The following is a 22,220-nucleotide window of genomic DNA, read 5'->3' as shown; positions in this document are numbered from 1 at the left end:
CAGCGCAGAGGCGGGTACGATGATGGGGCAAACGGAGCCCCTTCATCGCGTCATACAACCTCCTGGAAAAAGCCCTACCAGGAACAACTACCCGACAGGCAAAATTAAGAATGCCTGCCAATTCCTGAAACTGCCGTAGGGTAACCTTCCGGCAGCCCAGCACCTCATCAAGCTTCCTTTTAATCTTGACCAACTTCTCTAGGGGCAATCTAGAAGATTGCTCTTCTGAGTCCAATTCAATACCCAGAAAGGTAATCCTGGTGGCGGGGCCTTCGGTCTTCTCAGAGGCTAAAGGCACCCCTAATTGAGCACAAAGGGCTTCGAAGTCCCGCATTAGAGCAAAACATTGCTCCGAATGCGCAGGCCCCGCCAACAAGAAATCATCAAGGTAGTGAACGACAGTACCCAGACCACTTTGCCTCCCGAGCGCCCACTCCAAAAAGGTGCTAAAACTCTCGAAAAGAGAGCACGAGACAGAGCAACCCATGGGCAAAGCCCTGTCCACGTAATAACCCCCCTCGAAATGGAAGCCCAACAGCTCAAAGTCGTCTGGGTGTATGGGGAGGAGCCGGAATGCCGACTTAATGTCGCATTTACCCATAAGGGCTCCCACCCCACACTTCCTAATCATAGTCACGGCTGCATCAAAGGATGCATACCGGACTGAACAAAGCTCGTCAGGAATGAAGTCATTCACTGACTCCCCTTTTGGAAAAGACAAATGGTGAATCAACCTAAATTCACCACTCGCCTTTTTGGGGACCACACCTAAGGGAGACACGCGAAGATTCAGGAAGGGCGGCTCCGGGAAGGGCCCGAGGACCCTGCCCTCGGCCACCTCCTTCCGAATCTTCTCCCTAACAATGTCTTCATGACCAACAACCGACCTAAGGTTGTCAGACATGAAGGCCCTCCTAACACCCATGTAAGGGATCCTAAATCCCTCCGAAAAACCTAGCAAGAGAGCGGCCGCTCTCGAGCGAGGGTGGTAGTCGCCCAACCAACCCTCAAGCACTCGCAAATTGATTGGGCTGGGCCCCTTTACCCCCAACAGGTGGGGGAGGCTTTGGGGGACCCCTGCCCTTCTTTTCCGCCCCCTTCTTGGGGCGGGGACACACGGCTGCGGAATGGTTCCCCCCGCAACTCCCGCACGTGTGACGAAACCTGCAAAAGGGACGAAAACACGCCCCCTTTGCAGCGAACTCGTGACACACCAAAGAGGCCCCTTTCCCAACTCCACCCGCCGCGGCCTAGGCCGGCGCGGGCGTCACGGGCTCCTCTTCCATAAAGTGACCGCTATCGGTCCTATCACAGCCTTCCTTCCCCGACATATGTGTGGCCTGGAACCACAGGTCCGGAACCACCATATCCCAGGGCAAGTAGGGGTCATGGGCAATACGCATCCTGAACCCCTTATCGTAATGCCTCCATATTGTGCCCCCATATTCAAAGTGGGCCCTTGCTATAAAGTCGATGTACTTCAGCAAGGCAGCGGCCCTACCCGGCTGCCTCTGAATTAGCACCGACGCAAAGGTCAAAAAAGCGTACAGCCAAGAGCTGAAACACTTTGTGACCTTTGTTTTCTTAACCTTCTCTCCAGGCACCACCTCCTTGTCTTGCTTGGGGACCTCCCTGTTTAGAATGGAGAAAAGGTCGACATACTCCCCCCGCCATATTGCTTCCTTCACCGATGGGTGGAGATGATAACCTAAAGGTGTTGCGGGCAACCCACAAGGGATGGCCCCAGGCTTGATGCTGGCGAACGGGTCCCACACCGTGGTGGCCCCCGACCCCAGCACACCAAGCCCCGATGGATACACAAAAGGGGGCGGTGGCATAATGGCCGGCGGAGGAGGGATCCAACCCCCCACCCCCGCCCCAGGTGGGAAAGATACCCCTGGCGCCCCCACTGGTGGGGCAGGCGGAGACCAGACCTGCCCGCATGTGCCCGCAGCAGCCCCCACGAAGCTGTTGCCACTCCCCAATGCAGGCGGGATAAACCCGGGACCCTGCACAGGAAGGAGCGGTGATGTGCCTACGTGTGGTACGACCTCACCTGCCCCGTAAGGGGTAGAAGCCATCCACGGTGGGCCCATCCTTGTTGGGCCCTGGAACGATGACCACTGCCCCGACTGGGCCACCTGCCCGGTCTGGGCCGTCTGCCCGGTGTGGGCCGTCTGCCCGGTGTGGGCCGTCTGCGTGTTGTGGGCCACTTGCCCTTCTGGGGTTGACTCCTCTTCGGGGTCGGTGCCCCATGCTGCGGTGGCAGTCATGGGAAGCCCCTCCGGGCCTGCACCCGACCGCCACCGCTCCAAGTCATCAAGCCGCTCCAAGACCCTGGCCCAGGAGAGAGAAGGGGAAATCTCAGGTTGAGGGACAGTGGGCATAAATTCCCCCCCCCACCGCCGGGATCCCACCCGGGGGCCCCTCTGCCACAGCCCGAGCCCGGGCAGACGGCCTGGCAGCCCTCCTGGGCCGCACCACTGGTTGGGGCGGAGGGCCCTGAGCTTGACGCTTTTTAGGGGCCATGACCCTAACTTATATTCTATTGGTAAACCAAAGAAGAGAAGAGGGCGTGACAAATCCCCCCCGAAGGCCCTGCACTCCCAGGCAAGGCCTGCCCTAACCAGCAGGCCTCGAAGCGCAAACCTCCCAGGAGGCCAAACCACCAACCCCTCCCAACGGTGGCAGCAAGGCCCCACCACCAGGCCTTTTATAACAAGGCCTCAAGCCCCCAGGAAACCCCCCGCGGGCCCGCGAGGCCACCCAAGGGCAGCACACCACACCACCACCCAACGGTGCTAATGGGGCTCCAAACCGGAGCGGAGCCCAGCCGATGCTGGCTCCGCTGTGACAAAGAAGGGCTTTTCGCTGTCCCACAGGCCACAAAATGGCGCCTCGCACGAGGCCGTCCACAAAATGGCCGCCGCGAGCAGACTGACAAATGTCTGCTCGTGGCCTCTGCAGTCCGGGCGAAAAGGGAGAGCCCCGGGCCTGCTCGCCCTTATATAGGGCAAGCAGGCCCCGCCCGGACCAACCAGAAGCCTGGCCAATCAGGCCGGACCTCCCGAGCGAAGTCTCGCATCGCGAGACTTCGCCCGGGATCCAAAATGGCGGCCGCCATGAGGGACCGTGTCTCCCGGTCCCTCCAGCAAAGCCTGCCGCTGGGTAAGTCCGGCGCTGCTATTTTGGTGGATACCTTCAAGATCACACATAGCATTATTATGGCCTCTCGGTTATGATAAATGGTAAGCACTGTGATTCTTCTCAACTAAATTACAGCTGAGATTACAGTTGAGATAAGGAAGCCTGGAAGGCAGCACACTTGCATAAAGAAGCCAGAAAAATGGAATTCCTTAACAGTAACTGAAGTAGTTTATTGCACAGTAAGTTTATAGCCTAAGGTGATGTTTCTCAACCTTGGCAATTTTAATATGTGTGGACCTCAACTCCCAAAATTTCTCAGCCAGCATGCTGGCTGGGGAATTCTGGAAGTGCACCATCCTAAAGTTGCCAAGGTTGAGAAACGAAAGCCTAATGTAATCATGTTAAAAAAAAATCAGTGGCAGGAATAATGAATCCTTGCATCAATATAAATCCTGTTTTGCATTTTTGGTTTTAATGTTTCTTATAGTATTTATGCAGATATAAATGATCCTGAAAAATATACATGTTCATATACCTGTTCACTGACAGGTATTAAGGCTGATCCTAGGAACATGGGTTCTTTTTATTTCATTATACCATCCATCATGCTAAAGCTGTATTCAGTTAGTTTTCTTTTACAATATTCTACAACACGATTCATTGTTAGCAAATATCAAGATGTGGATATGTTGTTAGCAAATATCAAGATGTGGATATGTTGTTAGCAAATATCAAGATGTGGATATGTTGTTAGCAAATATCAAGATGTGGATATGTCTAGTCACTAAGAGGAAGGACCCCAGACAACAAGAAGAAAGCCATATTTTTCATGAAGTTGTTCCTGGGTTCAGTCTTCAGGATCTTCTGATTGAATGTCTCATGGCATGTTAATTGCACCTATTGGCTAAACTTGATTTGAGTTTTTGTAGTAAACCTGGAAGTGTGGTGGGCCCATGGGACAATTCCAAAATAAGTGAATGTAGGACTGCAGTTTAAGTGATTTACAACATATGAGTACTTATTCTGATTGATGTTTATAGAATAAGCAGCACTAGACAGGTAATATGCCAATACATTTAGCTACCCTAAGGGCAATGTTTTCTGTCCCTACTAATAGTGCTGCTGTCAGATGTAAAAAATGGGTTTGCCTCATAATGTCAAATAAGGGGTTCCCATTTTCCATAGGAGAGAGTAATCCCAGACAAAGGAATAAACAATTTGAGTAAATCCTTGCACAAGCCAATAGGTGGGTTCAGAGAATGAAATTCTTTGCTTAATGCAAAACAGGACTTAAGAAGTTGAGCCAGATAAAGCAAAGTTTGAAGCAGCCCAGTGAGTCAAGCCAAAAGTGTAATGAGCCTTAGCCACCTTTTTGTTTTACAGTGAACATTGTGGAGGAAAATTAAGCAGTCAGGAGGACTGTTAAATGAATATTAGATGGATCAGTTTCTGATGTCTACATGCTTTAATGCTTATGAAGAAAGCCAAGGCCAAATTTTCTGGAGTTCCTCAAAAAACAGCACATCCTGGTTTATTTTAGTTGCTAGACTACACCTGGCTTTGCATGAGCACAATTTTGCAATTAACTACTAAGCATTTCAGATTATGTGATGCATTTCCAAATGGTAAGATTCCAGTCTATTCATAATACAGCTCTTAAAATTTCCTTTCTTGCTATTTATAGATGCAGTGTAGTCATAGGCATCTTATTTTCTTGTTTTCTAGAATATAAGTTGCTCTGTGTTCATCCAGTCTCTAATTAGTGCTATTCAGAATAGAATCTACTAGAATTTAACCCAAGGGTGCTTTTCTGAAAGTAAGTGGACTGAAGAACCTTCTTGGATGAGAAGTGAAACAATTCAAAGAAAAAAAACCAAGAAAAAAAGTCTTTATTTTAAATAGTGTCTAGCCCTGAATATTTTGTTTTGATTTTTAGATAAGTCTTTATGGATCAAATTGCCAATTAGTTCAATGGGGGAAAAGAACAAGTTTTGAACAATAAAACAAAAAGAAAAAGTCCAGTTGTCTTTTGGAGAAGCATCTTTGGGGCAATATGATCTGGACAAGTGAGAATCTCCATAGACTACTAGAGTTTAATCACAGAAGTATGTTTCTGAAATACCATATGTATGTCTATGTGCCTGTCACATAGACACATATATGGTATATTGGAGTTGTACAAACTCAAACATACCATTTGAAGTACAAATGATTCAGGGTTGGTTTGTACAACTGCTGCAAGTGAAATTGTCAAGAGGTGCTATGTCTTTCCAAGGGTTTGCTACTATATGATCATCCTTGAGTGTTTCCATATACAAGACTTTGGAAGGACCTGGAAACTCCCAGACTGAAGAGTTGGGAGATCATGGGCCACTTTGGCATGTTGAGGAAAGACTTGCTGTAACTGAATACTCATCCAAATTATTTGCAAAGCATGTGTGCCTTTACAAAACACCAGTGCATAATATAAAGCGCTGATTTTATTGTATGATTTGAGTACACTTAACTGTGATTTGGATCCTGACTAGAATTATTCGCATTTTTACATGATAATATAATTCAACAGAAATTAATTTTATGTAAATGTTTAATATACATTTGATGAAGAAACGACAATGCCTTTTTACATTGTTCAGGATGTTAGCTAAAATTTCAATTGAAGTAACATAACATATATTTTGTTTCCTCTTTCATATACCCGCAAAATCAATGTCAAGAAATAAGACTAAATGACCTTTCTTCTAATCTATACATAATATTTTAAAACAAAATCTTAAATATTTTTTGAGTAAAATCTACCCATATTCTAAACTGTATCCCCGTTTATAAATATGAGAACATCATACTGGGTGCTTGGGAAGGCTGTTTGGAGAAAATATTTTTTTTAAAAATGAAAGGAAATAATGAAAATACAACAGAAAAATAGCTGTATAATATATACATGTTTCAGATTTTTTATTTCCATTGCTGCATTCCCAAAGGCAGATTTCTGCCAAATGTACATTTTGGCAAAATTGTGTAGTATTAAATAATGGTCACATCTGTTAGGGAAATTTGGCTGCTGATAAGCAACACTATAGTAACCAAATAAATGTTAACATTACAGTGATCCCCCAGTTATTGCGTCCCCGACCATTGCGAACAGGGTAATTTGCGATTTTTGAACCCGGAAGTCAAAACACCATCTGCGCATGCGTGCCCTTTTTTCTATGGGCACGCATGCGTAGATGGCGCCCGGCAGATCAGCTGCTGGGCGGCTTCCCTGGGTCTTCCCCCTCTTGCTGGCGGGAGGGCGAAGCCCCCCCAGCACCCGCTCGCCCGCCCTTCGCCCTTCGCCCGGGAAGTTCGCCAGGAGTCAGCGGAGAACGGCGCGCCTGTTTTAAAACGATCGGAGCCGGCCGGCTCCGATCGTTTTAAAGCAGGCGCGGCGTTCTCCGCTGACTCCTAAAGCGGGGAAGTTCGCCAGGAGTCAGCGGAGAACAGCGCAACTGTTTTAAAACGATCGGAGCTTTCCAATGAGTCCCGAAGACAAACGCGGAAGTTTGACGTTTGTCTTCGGGACTCATTGGAAAGCTCCAATCGTTTTAAAACAGTTGCGCCGTTCTCCGCTGACTCCTGGTGAACTTCCCCGCTTTAGGAGTCAGCGGAGAACGGCGCAACTGTTTTAAAACGATCGGAGCTTTCCAATGAGTCCCGAAGACAAACGTCAAACTTCCGCGTTTGTCTTCGGGACTCATTGGAAAGCTGCGCGGGTGTTTTAAAACGTTCTCTGCCACTGCAGACCCTGACAGCAAGGCCGTGGCAGAGGTCTGCGCCAATGGAAAAGTAGCTTGAGGGGCCCAAACCTGGCTACAAGTGACCGCTGATATGAAGTTGACCCCACTTCCAAAGCCCGGGGGAACAATGGCCTGTCCGGGCAGAGGGAGGAGCGGTGTATATGTAGTGTGCAGTGCGATCTCACCTGCCCTTAAAGGGGTGGAATCCGTCCAGGAGGGCCCAGCTCCTACTGGGCCAGGCAATGCTGCCATCTGCCCGGTCTGGGTCATCTGCCCGGCCTGTGCCACTGGTCCACCTGGTGCTCCACCAAGGGCCGCCAGGGCCGACGGGGTGACACCCCCGGCCCATACACCAACCTCCCACGGGCATCCAGGTCATCCAATCCCTCGATGAGTCTAGACCAGGATAAAGAAGACATGTTAGTATCCCCAGTAGGGGGACCAGACCTTCTACCCCCCCGGCGGGCCCCCGCCTGGGCAACCTCCCGCACCAAGCGAGCCCTAGCTGAGAGCCTCATTGCCCTCCTAGGCCATGTCACCGGCTCTACCTGGGCCGCCGGGGCTTTCTGCTCTATAGGGGCCATGAGCAAAACAACAACAAAATCGCTAACGGTACCCACTGGGACTTAAGCTGCAACCGATGCCTAGTAAGGCAGAGAATTATAACTAAACTCTCAGGCAAAGGTCCCTCCTGAGGCCTATCATAATCCCCTAGGCCTAAAGGCTGTGCTAGGCCCAACTAGGCTGCGCCCACCCCCCGACAAGCGTAGCACTTCCCGAGGGGCCCCGAGACCCAGACCAAGGGGCAACCCCAAAGAGGAGGCTTCCCTCCCCGGTCTCAAGGCCAGGATTCTCTCCCCCCCCAACTCCTAACCGACAAGGAAGCCTTCACAAGGCTTCCCTCAAAATGCTTCAATAATTAATTAAATTTAGTGGCAGTTTGTTGACCCTTTCCCTGTATCCAAGAAAAGCCTTTCTGGAAAATTGAACTTCATTCTGAAATGTGAGCTAAAGAGTCCAGGAAGACTTGAGCATGGCTGGAAGATTGCTTCATATGGATTCCATTATTTGGAAACTCCTTATACAGAATATTTCTGCCAAGAGTATATATGTTGATAGCATTTTGGTCAGATATGCAATAAATAAGAATAGTTTTGATAACTGCTTTTTTAGTTAAGAAAACCCCCAGTAAATGATAATAATACACTATTAAAAAGTAAGATGATCATGATAATGAAATCACAACAAAAGGCTACATGAAAAAGATGAGTGCTAGCCTTTGGCTAATAGCACAAGTTCTAGGAAGATGAAAAAGTGATTCATATTCAAACTATAACTTAAGCTATGTTATCAATCTTTATTTCCATTAGATCATTAAAAATTCAGCCTTGTTTTTAGTCAATTAAATAAGAAGGCAACAAAGAATAAAAACAGTATAAGGGTTCTCAGTTTTTTAATGTCTGTACCTTCCCCAAGAAGAGAGCCAGGGTGGCGCAGCAGGTTGAGTGCTGTACTGCAGGCCACTGAAGCTGATTGTAAATCTGTAGGTCAGTGGTTCAAATCTCATCACCGGCTCAAGGTTGATTCAGCCTTCCATCCTTTCAAGGTGGGTAAAATGAGGACCCAGATTGTGGGGGCAATATGCTCTGTTAAAAAGTGCTATTGCTAACATGTTGTAAGCCGCCCTGAGTCTAAGGAGTAGGGCGGCATAAAAACCAACCAACCAACCAACCAACCAACCAACCAACCAACCAACCAACCAACCAACCAACCAACCAACCAACCAAATAAATAAATAAATAAATAAATAAATAAATAAATAAATAAATAAATAAATAAATAAATATAAATAAACAAACAAACAAACAAACAAACAAACAAATAAATAAATAAGGCAAGTTATCAGTTGCTTTTTAGGGATAGTATTATTTTAAAGAAATCAACTCCAGGGAAGGATTGAATTTTCCAATATGCTTCTATAAGGAATTATTTTGTATATATTGCATTGATAAGATATTTCATATATATGGTACTGATTTGGACTACATCAGTTTCAGGAATTTTGTGGCCCAGTCATTAATATTCTATGCTAAATTGATATTCCAGTTTTGAAATGATAAAACTGTCAATAATTAGGTTATATTAGTAGACTTTCTCCTATTTCCTTTGCATGCTTTCTCATGATATTTTAATGCATTAATTGACCCTTCATTCCTTTAATTCAGCATAGTCACATTGAATTATCATGCAGTAGAAAATGTACCATCCCAACCAGGTGTACTAATATATCGATAATTGTAGAAATCCTGGAGTTCTGTTTGATCATGATAGGTAGGAACTCAGAAATTCCAATATACCCAGATTATCCAGACTTTCGAGAATGAAATAGGAATGCTCTGTAATTATGTTAACATTTCATTATTAAAATATACCTTCTTCAAAATTTCTGTGTTAGTATATCTTTGTTCCTTTCAGATTAGATTCATTCATTTGTTCACAATATAGTATTGCTATTCAACAAATATTTCTCCAGCTATTTTATATAGCAAAAATATCCAGCAATTAAAATTTGCTGAAACAGCTTCTCTATATTAGATTTCTAAAAATCAACTGCTTTCATCTGTTAACAAGATGTTCTTTGATCTTGTAGATCAAAAGTGGAATAATTTCTGGGAGATTATCAGTGTTGGGAAAATAGCATGTGTACTAAAAATATTGTCCAAATAGTCATCAATGAGAATTACATTAGTTCTGCTCTATCCATTATGGAATCTGGATAAGCTTCCTTTAAATTCTCCTAATAAAAATCAGTGCATGGTCTGTGTACTTTAACAAAATTCAACATAAGGAATTCCAATTAAAGAATAATATAGGATTTAGACACCAAGTTTCTAATCTGTGTTTGAAAACCTGAATATAGGAAACTAAACATAAATTTAACCCCAGGGAGTATGGAATATTATTAAAATGAATAATTGATTTTCAACAAACTTTGTTTTAAAAAATATAACCCAACATTGTTGGTTTAAAAAAAACCACACATTTCATTACAGCATTTTGCAATATAGCCAAGTGAGTACCTTATATTGATTAAATAGTACTTATAATGCATTTAAAGTTTAAATTGATAATATTAATATAAACTGTCTATAGCAGAATTTCCGGGGGGGGATCCAATTTTGGGAAGAAGGAAAATCTGGAATCTGAATTTTCTGTAAAGTCTCGATTTGTTCTTCCAGAACTCTATGCAATATTTTTGGAACTTTGGACAGGCAGACCCAGCTTTAGAGGTATTATAATACATGTCAAAAATATACATGAGTCTCCAGAGTATGATATCATCATGGTGATTGTGGAAAGATGTGATTTCATAACGTGAATTGCTATATTAACCTCTGAATGGTATATCTAAGATTTTTGATCATCTGCAGGAATAATTTAGATTCTGACAAAACATGGTGCTTTGCAAATGTATTGAGTTCAATTTCCATAACTGACTTTTTCTGGGGGTCTACAGGGGGTTGAAGGTAACGCATCTGAATATCAGATTGAACAAGGCTGAGCTAAGAGCTTGCCCTTTCTCTAATGCTATTGTAAAACATTTTTTGTAAATTGTTGTTTTGATGATAGCTAAAAGGTTTTGAACTCTGATGGTCATGAAAAATTAATTTCTGATAAACTGCAGGGTTCTGCTGATCAATTCACACTAGCTCAATTCAAGGGGTCCTGCTGATATAGTGACCTAATGTCTGAAGCTGTTCATATCTTGATTGACTTTGGATCAATTTTAACAGAGTGACTGTGACTGTTTGAATACCCAGGGTTTGGTATGTTGCTATCGTTGATGTTGGATGGAGCTCCCAATTCAAGACTGATATACAATTTGGAGGTCCTTCTGGATCCATAGCTACTGTTTGAAGAGCAGATGGCAGTTGTAGCTAAGAGTTCTTGCCTTAATAATTAGGTTTGAAGTTCAAATCAAATTTATTTATTTATTCTTATTTATTCTTATTTTTATCTCTCTCTATCTTTCTATCTATCTATCTATCTATCTATCTATCTATCTATCTATCTATCTATCTATCTATCTATCTATCTATCTAAACATGTATAAGAGTCTTATAAGCAGCTCTGGGCAGCCCCCAATCAAAATCCGATACATTTCAATAAAAGGCAGGTAGAATGCCACTGTGCAAATATGCACACAGAGACACATCAGTAAATATAGGTTAGTGAGTTCCTACCTAATTGCAGGTGTAGTAATTCAGAATTCAGCCCACAGCAAATAGAGGTTCAAGGAAATGGAAGCAGCAGCAAACAGAAACAGCAGTAGATATAATCCTTAACTGTCTAGGAATAAAATGTCAACAAAGTTAGCCAATCAGTCTGCATTGAAGAGTTGAGGATCAAAGAAAGCAAAGCATAAAGAACAAAGATCTCAGGTGGGCAGCTGCTGTTGGATGTTTTTCAAGTAGTCCAGATGCAAGTGTGGCTCATACAGGTGTTGGCATCTTTGCACGGTTTTCCAAAGCTGCTTTCAGAGTTTTGAGGTTGGGCATTTTGCCCTATTTGTCCCCTTGTTTCTCCCACATCTATGCTTTCTGAATATCTGTGAATCAATCCCAGGTGGTTGGTTACTAGCTGGCTGGCTCCTCAGGCAGGTGATCTGCTGGATTAGGTCCCGGAATGACATTCAGGCTATTCATTCTTAAATCAATGAATATTTAGGCCATTATTAATACTCTTCATCTTGTATTCTATAAAGCAGTGATTAAATGTAAAATGAGTTCTAAATAAGACTCAATAAGTGGCTACAATTAGCACCTATCATTAAGCAAAGTGATTGTGACCAGGACTTTACTTGTGATTTTACATCCAGCTTTTCTTTGCTTTATTGCCATAACTGTATATGGTCACTAAATAGCTGTCATGAACAAGAGCTATCTATACAACACACACACACACATACACACACACACACCTCTATCTGTACAATGCACACATATAACACATACTGTGTATATGCAGACTATCAAGAATTTAGCTCAATCTCCAACTGTGTTGGCAGGACACGACAGAAATGTAACATTCTGTTAGCACAAGAGAGAGAAATGTTAAGACTTGTACAGGTCAAACGAAGGATGAGAGTTAAGAAAGTGAATATAGCCTAATGCTATATTGGCATGGCCATTAAGGCCATAGGCTCCAGTCAGGTCTGCTATTTTGGTGGGAAAATACTCAAAGCTGATTGGTCAAGCAGTCTGATAGTTTCCTATAAAAGGGCTAGCTGTCAGACTGTAAGCTGTTGGATTGTAAATAGTTGCCTTAATAAAGAGCTGTTACTGTCACTGAGCCTGATGCCTGCATAATCTGTTTCCCCAATCTAACAAATCCAATGCTTTCTTGATTGATTTGTGTTTGAAGAAAAAGTTCTTGAGTTTCTTTATTCTGTTTTATTTTTGGCATAAATATTTCACTTTATTTCTTTGCATTCACCACCTTACACTTTTCCTTTAAGAGTTTGCACTCCTTTTTGTTTGTTTTCCACTTGAGGACTAGCTTTCTACTTTATGAAGGAAGCCTAATGATTACAGTTTTCAAGACCCACTAGTTAGCCACCATGGTGCCTACCTGACCTTGTGTGACCTTAATTAACATTGTAGAATAAATTATTGATTTAGAAAAGCTATGTGATATTCTTTTTATCTTACATACTATAATCCTAGGTGGCAGACAGTAATATTAAACAAAAAAGAATAAATGCAATAAATTAAACGTCACAAAAATAACAACCATGGTAGCTACAACACAATATTCATTCATTGGGCTCCCTTCTATCATTTCTATACAAATCCAGTGCTTTGCAAAGAACTAAGTCTTCACAGCTCTCTGGATGGCTATTGCGATGGGGCTTTCTGAATTTCTAGATTTCTTGGCAGCCATGCATGTCTCTGGAAAAGAAATACCAAACTGAAGACGTTTGTCAAGTGATGACCGCAGTGGAACAAAGTAGACCATCCCTTTGTAATTCCTCTCCAGAGAAGGAAAAGAATTGAGATTGCCCACAAGTTTTCCAGATAGCTATTTCTTATGAGAAGATCAGAAGATAACAGTCTTGGGGTAAACTGCTCAGTGAATGCTGTAAAATACTATGGAGTGGTATATATGTCTAAATGCTATTATTATTGCTATTCTGACTTTTTCCCTTCAACCCCCCCCCCCCCCCGGTATTTTGCGGTTTTTATTTTATTTCTTAATTTGTATTAGTTTTTATCTTGTAACTTGTAATTTTTAATAAAATTAATATTTTTAAAAAGATTTTTTAAACGTTTAAATTTAAATTTTAGATGTTAAACAATTTAAATTTTTAAATGTTTAACCTGAGCCTTTTTCATGCCCTTTTTGTCTCTTGATTAACTGGCCTACCTGTTAATCTATTTCTTATCTTATCCTTATCTTATCCCTTATAGTATTTTATGAGATATCTGCATGATTTCAAAATGTAGACTGATCAGCACCTACTGGTTTTCTTCCAGGGATCAGCTTAAAACATACTTTATTATCTTTTATGCACCTAATATTTTAGATCAAGTAGATCCCTCTCTCTTGTAAAGGCTTAAGTTTTCCTAAAAAGTTTCTCAGTAGCTAACAAATATAGAATATATTTCCTGGTACTATCAACTCATTTATATCTTGAGAATTATGAACAATGAGAAATAGCGTTCTTGAGAGTGCTACTTTGGCAACCCTGAATTTTATCCTACAGTCCACCTACAAAGCTAATGTAGGTCCCAAGACTGTCTTATTATCTCACAAGATATTATCTCATGTGAAAGTTTACTGAATCAAAACCATTCTTTCAAAGCTTTGCACTTATCGGGTGTTTTGGCTTTCTGTGTTCATGTTAAATGCTGTCCTCAATTCTAAGATTTTATTATTAGTCTCATTTACTTCTCTCCATCTCTCCATTCTTTTGTTTGCTGATGATGAAGGCAGCTATTCCTGAAGGAAAGGAAAGAAGAGGAATAATAAAATTACCCAGAATAGGATCTCAGTTAAGAATATCAATAGTATGAAGGAAACATTGGATTGGGCCACCAGTGTGGCTCCTGAACACCAAAATATCATTTCAATAATTAAATGTTATTGAATGAATGTTTCTTTGTTTTTTTTTTACTGGTTTATATTTCTTGTGTTATTTAATGTTATATATTTTATGATTTTATATTGCCTATGACTGTACGCTGCCCAGAGTCCACTAGGAATTGGGCAGGTTAGAAGTTAAATAAATTAAATTAAATTAAATTTCACCTTTGCTTTAACCAGGCTGGGTCTCAGGTTATGGCTCTTCTCATTTCAGACTAAGACTTAGCTCCATTAAATCTAAGATACATAAATCATCAGTGTATGGTTTCAGTTGTGTTCTGGGATTGTTTCCATTACTAATGCAACCCGTTCTCTTTACAAATACAAACAAATAAATGGCCATAATAGGGGATGCTAGATAAATCATTTACACAATGGCTGTCTGTACTTCATTAGTGAAACCTGTTGTACATTGGAAATGATGAATCCAAACAATTCTCAATGAAGTGTTCCATAGAGACTGATGCTTCTGCACTCCACCCAGTTAGTGAGAAACAGACATTGTTGCCAGGATTCACGGATGTATTTCACTGCTGAAGCATGACTTTATTATTCTTCCATCTTCCGTCAAGAAGATTACAACCAGACAATTGATACTGGAGCACCACACATTTAGCAAGTTACTAGTTAATGACAAAATGGACAAATGCCTAACTGGAAAATTAAGCTGGAAAATTAACTTTGTGGCCTGCTTTTTTGGCTACAACTTGGCACAGCTGAACTTTTGCCCCCACAACCCTCCAAAAAACAAATGGCTTAAGAGTTTTGAAAACAAGACAAGACATACCAAACAAAAGGAGACATTGTTTTAACTTTTATTTACTGCTCAGCTTCTTAGAGAAGACTAGATGGAAATCCAGGACTAGAAGTAATTCAGTTTCTCCAGAGTCATAAGGTACCATTGTTCTTATAAAAGGCAAATTACTTAGCTTTTAGTACAAGGCAATTTAAAGTTCAAATATTTTTTTTTTGTTTAGGCCAGGTTTCCATTAATGATAGTGTCATGCAATTTGTGGATAAGTGTAGTCTGATATCTTTACTATGTAGAAGCATTTCTTTGATTTTGAGCTTCAATTATATTTCCCAATTATCCCAATATGGCTAGCAACCAGTTCTTAGAATAAATTTTAGCCAAGCTGTTCATTGTTATGAATGGTAGTGTCCATGCTATTTGTATCTATTCTTTCTCTAGAAAGCTCTCCCTCTGCCTAATTTAACTTTATTCATTTCAAACTGTAATCCATTAACCATTTTCCAAATATGGGCTGTCCACATCCTAAAACTGTTTCTTGTCTAGATCTCTAGTGTTGATCTTCAAATCATGGACATGAATAACCTAGAGAAAAAAAGGGCCGGGGGGACATGAAAGCAGTCTACAGGTACTTGGGGGGTGTCACAGAGAGGAGGGGGTCACACTGTTTTCCAGGGCACCAGAGGTGCAGACAAGGAACAACAGTTGGAAGCTGACCAAGGAGAGATTCAATCTAGAAATAAGGAAGAACTTCCTGACGGTCAGAGCGGTCAACCAGTGGAAAGGCCTGCCAGCGGAGGTTGTGAACTCTCCAACTTTAGACATTTTCAAGAGGAGATTGGACTGGGGTGCTGTAGGATTTCCAGCTTAAGCAGGGGGTTGGACTTGATGACCTGCAAGGTCCATTTTAACTCAAACAAACAAACAAACAAATAAATAAAAATGTGAAATTATAAGGAGAAAGTATATAACATTGTGAATCTGGCATTGGACCCAGATCTCTCTTAATTCCCTGCCTGTCTGCTTTTCTTTAAAATAAAAATGAAAAGCAAATAATGCATTTTTTAAAAAAATCATGATTAATACATATAACTACTGATGCCTTATGCGGAATAAAAACCGCATAGAAATTTAAAAGCCCCAAGAATGCCTGGAGCTCGGCCTTTGACCGGGGCCTGGGGGCATCCTGGATTGCCCGAGTCTTCTCCGGGGTAGGATGTATCCCTTTTCCATCCACTCTGAATCCTAAGAACTCGACCTCTGGAACGCCAAATACACATTTCTTAGGTTTAAGTTTTAACCCCGCCCCTTGGAATTTAGTTAACACTTTCCTTACTCTTGATAACAGTTCGTCCATGGAACTCCCCGACACCAGGACGTCGTCAAAATATGGTACAGTTCCCTCAAGCCCATACAATAACCGCTCCATTAACCCTTGGAAAATTCCCGGAGCAATGGAGACCCCAAACTGAAGGCGATTACATCTAAAAACCCCCCTGTGGGTAATGATAGCCTGGGCTTCGGCAGTCTGGGGGTCCACGGGGAGCTGCTGATATGCTTGTGACAGGTCAAGCCTCGCAAAGACCTTGCCATTTCCCAGCGTGTGGAGCAGCTGCTGCACCACTGGCAAAAGATAAGAGTGGTGGGCTAAAGCCCGGTTAACCGAACATTTATAGTCCCCGCATAATCTAATACCCCCATCCCCTTTGAAGGCAATGACCAATGGGGTCTCCCACGTCGCTTGGTCCACCGGTTCCAGTACACCTTGAGAGATTAGACGGTCTAGTTCAGCGTCCACCTTCGGCCTGAGAGGAATTGGCACCCTGCGGGCTTTCAGCCGCACTGCCGGTACCTGGGGGTCAAGACTGAATGAAATTGGCTTCCCGTGTAACAACCCAACCCCTCATTGAAAACTGAGGGAAACTCCCTAGCAAGTTTATCAAAGGCTGAAACCCCATTAACCAAATTAACCCCTGAGACAGATAACCCCAAAGATTCAAACCAATTTAAACCTAAAAGATTTGAAAAAGGTCCATCCACCACAATTAAAGGCAGCTTGCCCACAAACGACTTGAATTTGACTGCAAAACGACCCTCCCCCAGAATTGGAATTAAGGAGCCTTGGTAGTCTTTGAGAACTGAGCTGCAGGGTCGAAGGTGATTCTTGCTTAACCTAGGAAAACAACGCTTCAGGGTAGACCATGAAGCCAAAGAGTGCGCCGATCCCGTGTCAACTTGCATCGAGCACCAAGCGTTTCCCAGGCGAACTTCGACAGAAATTTTGTCCGTGCCGCTCGACGTCTTCCGGACATACGAGGTAGCTAGGCGCGGAAAACTGTAGACGGTGTTACATTCATCCCGGCGATTTGATGAAAATTGCTTTTGCCAACGAGGGTTGTAGTTCTGGGACTCCCTCTGCTCCCTCCTCGGGGTTGGTGGGGATCTGCGGGAACGGCAGACCCTCGCAATGTGCCCCTGGGCACCACATCGCCGTCAAGCCGCATCCCTAAATGGGCAATTCGATCTAAAATGGCTTCCCCCGCAGCCCCAACACGGAGACAATGGAGGACGGGGACGGCCAGCAAGCGGATTCCGGCTGCGGTTAGCTGCCAGCCAGCAAACCTCTTCCTCCTCCCCAGCATTTGAATCCTCCTTCTCTGCCAGAGGCGGGGGCTTGTCTGGCAGTGGCGGCCCCTTACTGGTAACATTTACGGAACTGTCCATGGCCGCCAGAGACAAGGTTGACAGCTCGAACGCGCGGGCTTCTGCCAGAGCCGTTTGAAAAGTTAAGTCTCGGGTGGCCAGGAGACGCCGCTTAAGGCATCCATCCCTCACCCCAAAAACCAACCTGTCCAGTAAATAGTCATTTAGATCAGTGAATTCACAGTATAATGCCGCTCTGCGGAGAGCGGCGACAAAATCATTGATCGATTCCCCTTCCGCCTGGTTCCTCTGGTAAAATTTGTATCTGCGGGCACAGCGGGATGGGGCAGGGGCATAATGGTCTTGCAGCGTAGTCAGAAATTGCTGCCATGGAATCTCATGTATTGAGACTGGGGCAAACAAAGCCCTCGCCGTCTCAAACATCTCTGGGCCACAAAATCCGAGGAAATAAGATCGCTTTCTATCCCCTGATACTTCAGTATAGCCATTAGAAATTAAAAAACAATCGAAGCGGGCCACGTATGAATCCCACGTCTCCCCTTGAGGGTCGAAAGGGGGAAAGGTCAGCTGCACCGACATCCTCACTTACGGTTATAATACCTAATAAGACTTCGCATAGAATGTTCGCCTCTCGTCGCCAGTATAACAAGTGAGGCCTCGGATAAGTCAGAATGCTTTAATCAGAACACATGCCAGGCTGGCAGGTACAGGCTTAAAGAGCAAAAACATTACAGAGGCTTTTATACACAAAGCTGCCTGAGGCAGCAACCAATTAACCTTGGAGAAACTTCCCGCTTACTATGTATCCAGGGGACGCGCGCCAATCAGCACCCTGGAGAGCCGCGGCTCGCAAGACTCCTAGCGGCCGGCTGTTAATAAACAGACAGACACAACAATACAGTATATAGCCTGCAGGTAGTGTCCCACCAGAGCAACTTTATTAGAGAGATGGGTAGCATATACATTTAATAAATAAGTAAATAATAATTAATTATGCTTTAATTATTTCACATTCAAGCTTTTTCTTTTAGATTAAAAAAGCAAAATCCTTATACATTGGAAAGTTTTGCAGGCACATCCCAGCTCTTTTGCCTACAAAATATTTCACTGTATGAGTATTAAGGAGATTAGATTGTTGCCTGAATAAAAACTTAGTCCTACCTAGAAATAACAGATACTTACATGTCATAATGATTGAAAGCAGGATCCAAACCAGTTATTATATTAAGAAAAGTCTGCTCATTGTTTAAGCAATGCTTTTTTTAAAAAAAAAAGTGTGACAAGGAACTTTGGGGAACTGATGGAAACCTTTTGAAGCCTAAGTAAGACAATCAGTTTAAATAACTGCTTTGAACAATACACGTTGAAACGTATCTGCAATTTGAATAATTTACCTGTCTTCAGTTAAATACACATGAATCCAAACTGAAAATTCCAAAACATCTAGCCCCATTTGTCCTTAAATGATCTTCTGCTGGATGTGGTTGGAAAAAAAAGAAGCCAAAAGCCATCAGAAGGTTTGTATCAAGCAAATAAATTTCATATCATGTCAGAAACCATTAAATGTCTGTTTTGTTAAAAGTGCTAACAATGTTTATCCCCGGGATGGTGAACTTATGGCACGTGTGTCAGAGGTGGCAATTAGCTCCCTCTCTGTGGGCACATAAGCTCAGCTCTGCCATTCATGCATGTGTGCCTCCTGCTGGCCAGTTGGTCTTTGGGTCTCGTGGGGAGCAGGGCGCATGCATGCATGCACATGTGCAGGGGCAGGGAGCATGCAGGAGGCACCACACATGCACAGGTGGGGAAGATGCATGGGATGGGCCACATGCATAGGGGCTCCACACACACCGCATTTGGGTGGGAGTGCTTTGGGCACTTGGTCTGGAAAAGGTTAGCCATCACTGCTCTATCTTTTCTCATTTACTCGCTCAATTGCCACTCTTTGCAAAAAGTCCTACACTCTGGCCAAGCCCCTTTGCTTTCCAGAGCCTGTCAGTCATGGTCTTATGGGTTTAGCAACAGGTCTGGGTGCAGTTAGGAATGGTACAGAAGGTGCAGGATCCAGCTGTAGCTGGGAAGGGAGGGCCTTTTCACTCACACCCACATTCAAATCTTGCCACTCACCTGGGTTTCCAAATGTTTTTAAATTTAGTGATGCCTGCTTTCCAAGTAGCCGTCATGCAAAAACTCAAATGTTCCCTTTACTTACCTTTTACCACCTGGGCAAAGTTTGGGAAGCTCAGCCAAAACCCACAAATCATTGTTTGATCACATCGGCCAAACAATGTTGACTGGTGGGGCTGTGTGGGAGGGCCTTCTCTGTGGTAGCTCCAGTTCTCTGGAACCAACTTTCCCCAGAGTTTGGTACTGCCCCCTCCCTCCTGGCTTTCTGGAAAGCCTTAAAAACCTGGCTTTGTTGGCAGATCTAGGGTCATTGAGCAATAGCATTAACTCTGACCTAAAGTTGATGAATGTTTATAGGGGTTTTTAAATGGTTTTATATTGTTTTTAATTTTGGTGTATGCTGCCCAGAGTCCGAGAGAAGTTGGGCAGCTTATATATGAAACAAATCAAATCAAATCAAATCAAATCAAATCAAATCAAATCAAATCAAATCAAATCAAATCAAATCAAATCAAATCAAATTGTTAAACTACTGAAGTTTGCAGACGATACAACAGTGATTAGTCTCATTCGAGACAATGATGAAACTGCATACAGATGGGAGGTTGAACAACTAACCTCATGGTGTGACTGGAACAATCTAGAACTGAACACACTCAAAACTGTAGAAATGGTGATAGACTTTAGGAGAAACCCTTCCTTCCTACTACCTCTCACAATACTAGACAACACAATATCAACAGTAGAGACCTTCAAATTTCTAGGTTCTATCATATCGCAAGACCTAAAATGGTCAGAAGAGAAGAGAGAGAGAAGCAACCTAAAACAAAGGAGAATTTTTCTGACAGTTAGAATAATTAATCAATGGAACAACTTGTCTCTAGAAGTTGTGTGTCCTCCAACACTGGATGTTTCTAACTTTGTTATTCTGCAAATGTACAAGAATTTGCAGAATTTGTACATTTGAAACAAAGCCAAAACAATAGCAGTATTAGTGTTTTAGTATTCTAAAATCGAATTATAAAGACATATCTTCATCCTGGGCTGTTAAGTATGAACAAAGCTCAGAAGAATCTCTTCATGTTAATGTCTCACTAAAACTGATTTGTTTACTTTTTTGGGTCTTGAAATGTTAAAGCTCATCCAGTTACTATATGATTCATGCCAAAATACACACCTACCTTTCATTACAAAAAATTGTCAGACCAAATTAAACAGCCTTTTTTTTTTTTAGAAAAAAGGTGCGAGAGAGAGAACCATTTGAAAACTTGGCACAGCCATAGTAGCAGTCTTTCAACAGATAATATTGCTTGATGCATGTTGTTTTCAACCAAAAATCTATAATATGTCACAATTATGTCTTCCCCATTACACTGCCATCTAAATCATTACAAATCTGATGAAACTGCTTAAGGTATTATGCTCTCCGTGTACTTGATTTACAAGACTGAAACTTGACAAATTAGTGGGTTGTAAGAACAACTGGATTGGTTGCTACTGAGTTTAGTGCACAAAGCTAGCATTTTTGCTCGTCCACTCAAATTGCCTTGAATTGCCCATATTCTTATTTACCCATTTAAATAATGACATTTCAATACATATGCAGTATATTGGAAGTGATCCATATTTATGTACCTACCAACTATATGACTTTTCCCACCCTCTATAACTATATGACTTTTCCCACCTTCCTGCAAGTGTAGGGCCCACTTATTTTTGGATCACCTGAATGTACTATATTGCAAAATTATCCTATTTTTAATCAATTTTCTGCTTCATTCCCTTTTTTATGTTAATGTGTAATGTAGAATTAGACCAATCTCAAAATAAATACAAATACTAGAGAATACTGCAAATTCTTCAGAGTATCTGGATTCATTCTACCTTAGCCTAAAGATATAAGACAAGACAAGACATGCTGGCTAGTTGATTTAAGAACTTTAGCTCTGACTTTCTTGGAATCTGCCATTTTTAAAAATAAAGGCTTAAAACAACCGAACACTTCAAGCAAAAAGTACACGAGTACCTGGCAATAAACTACACAATCATAGCCACTACCTATCCCAAAGTGGATCAGATATCAAGTGAAGGGAAGCATTTTACTAGCTTAGCATGTTCTTTTTATTTCAGGCATATTCATAACAACTTCAGTTTTTGGACTGTTTCCAACTTAACACTGGCAGATCTACACACATCGTTTTCAGTTGGCCCAGAAGCAACATAATTTAATTATGATACTTTCTGTTAAAAGAAATGTTTGACAATACAGTTGGTTTATTCTATCAACAAATCAAAACAACCCAGGGATAGCATATATAATTTAGGTAATAACTTTATCCAAGAGGAACTAATGCAAGATATCTCCAAACTTTCATGTGGGAGCTGATAAAACAAATATTTCAGATATGTTGGACTTCAGACATGACATTATATGTGTTTCATTACACAAAATATATGTATTTTGTGGGTGATAGTATTCATTTTAATGTGGAAAAAATATGTTTACCTTCTATCAAGTTATGTTAGAAGCTGAGAGACAGAGGAAGAGACTATCAACTTGTCTGAGTGCCCAGATTTTTTCATTTGGTTCTTTTATTTATAAACTACTG

Source organism: Erythrolamprus reginae, chromosome 4 (genome assembly GCF_031021105.1).
Source record: "Erythrolamprus reginae isolate rEryReg1 chromosome 4, rEryReg1.hap1, whole genome shotgun sequence".
Classification (NCBI taxonomy): Eukaryota; Metazoa; Chordata; class Lepidosauria; order Squamata; family Dipsadidae; genus Erythrolamprus; species Erythrolamprus reginae.
This window is presented reverse-complemented; position numbering follows the sequence as displayed.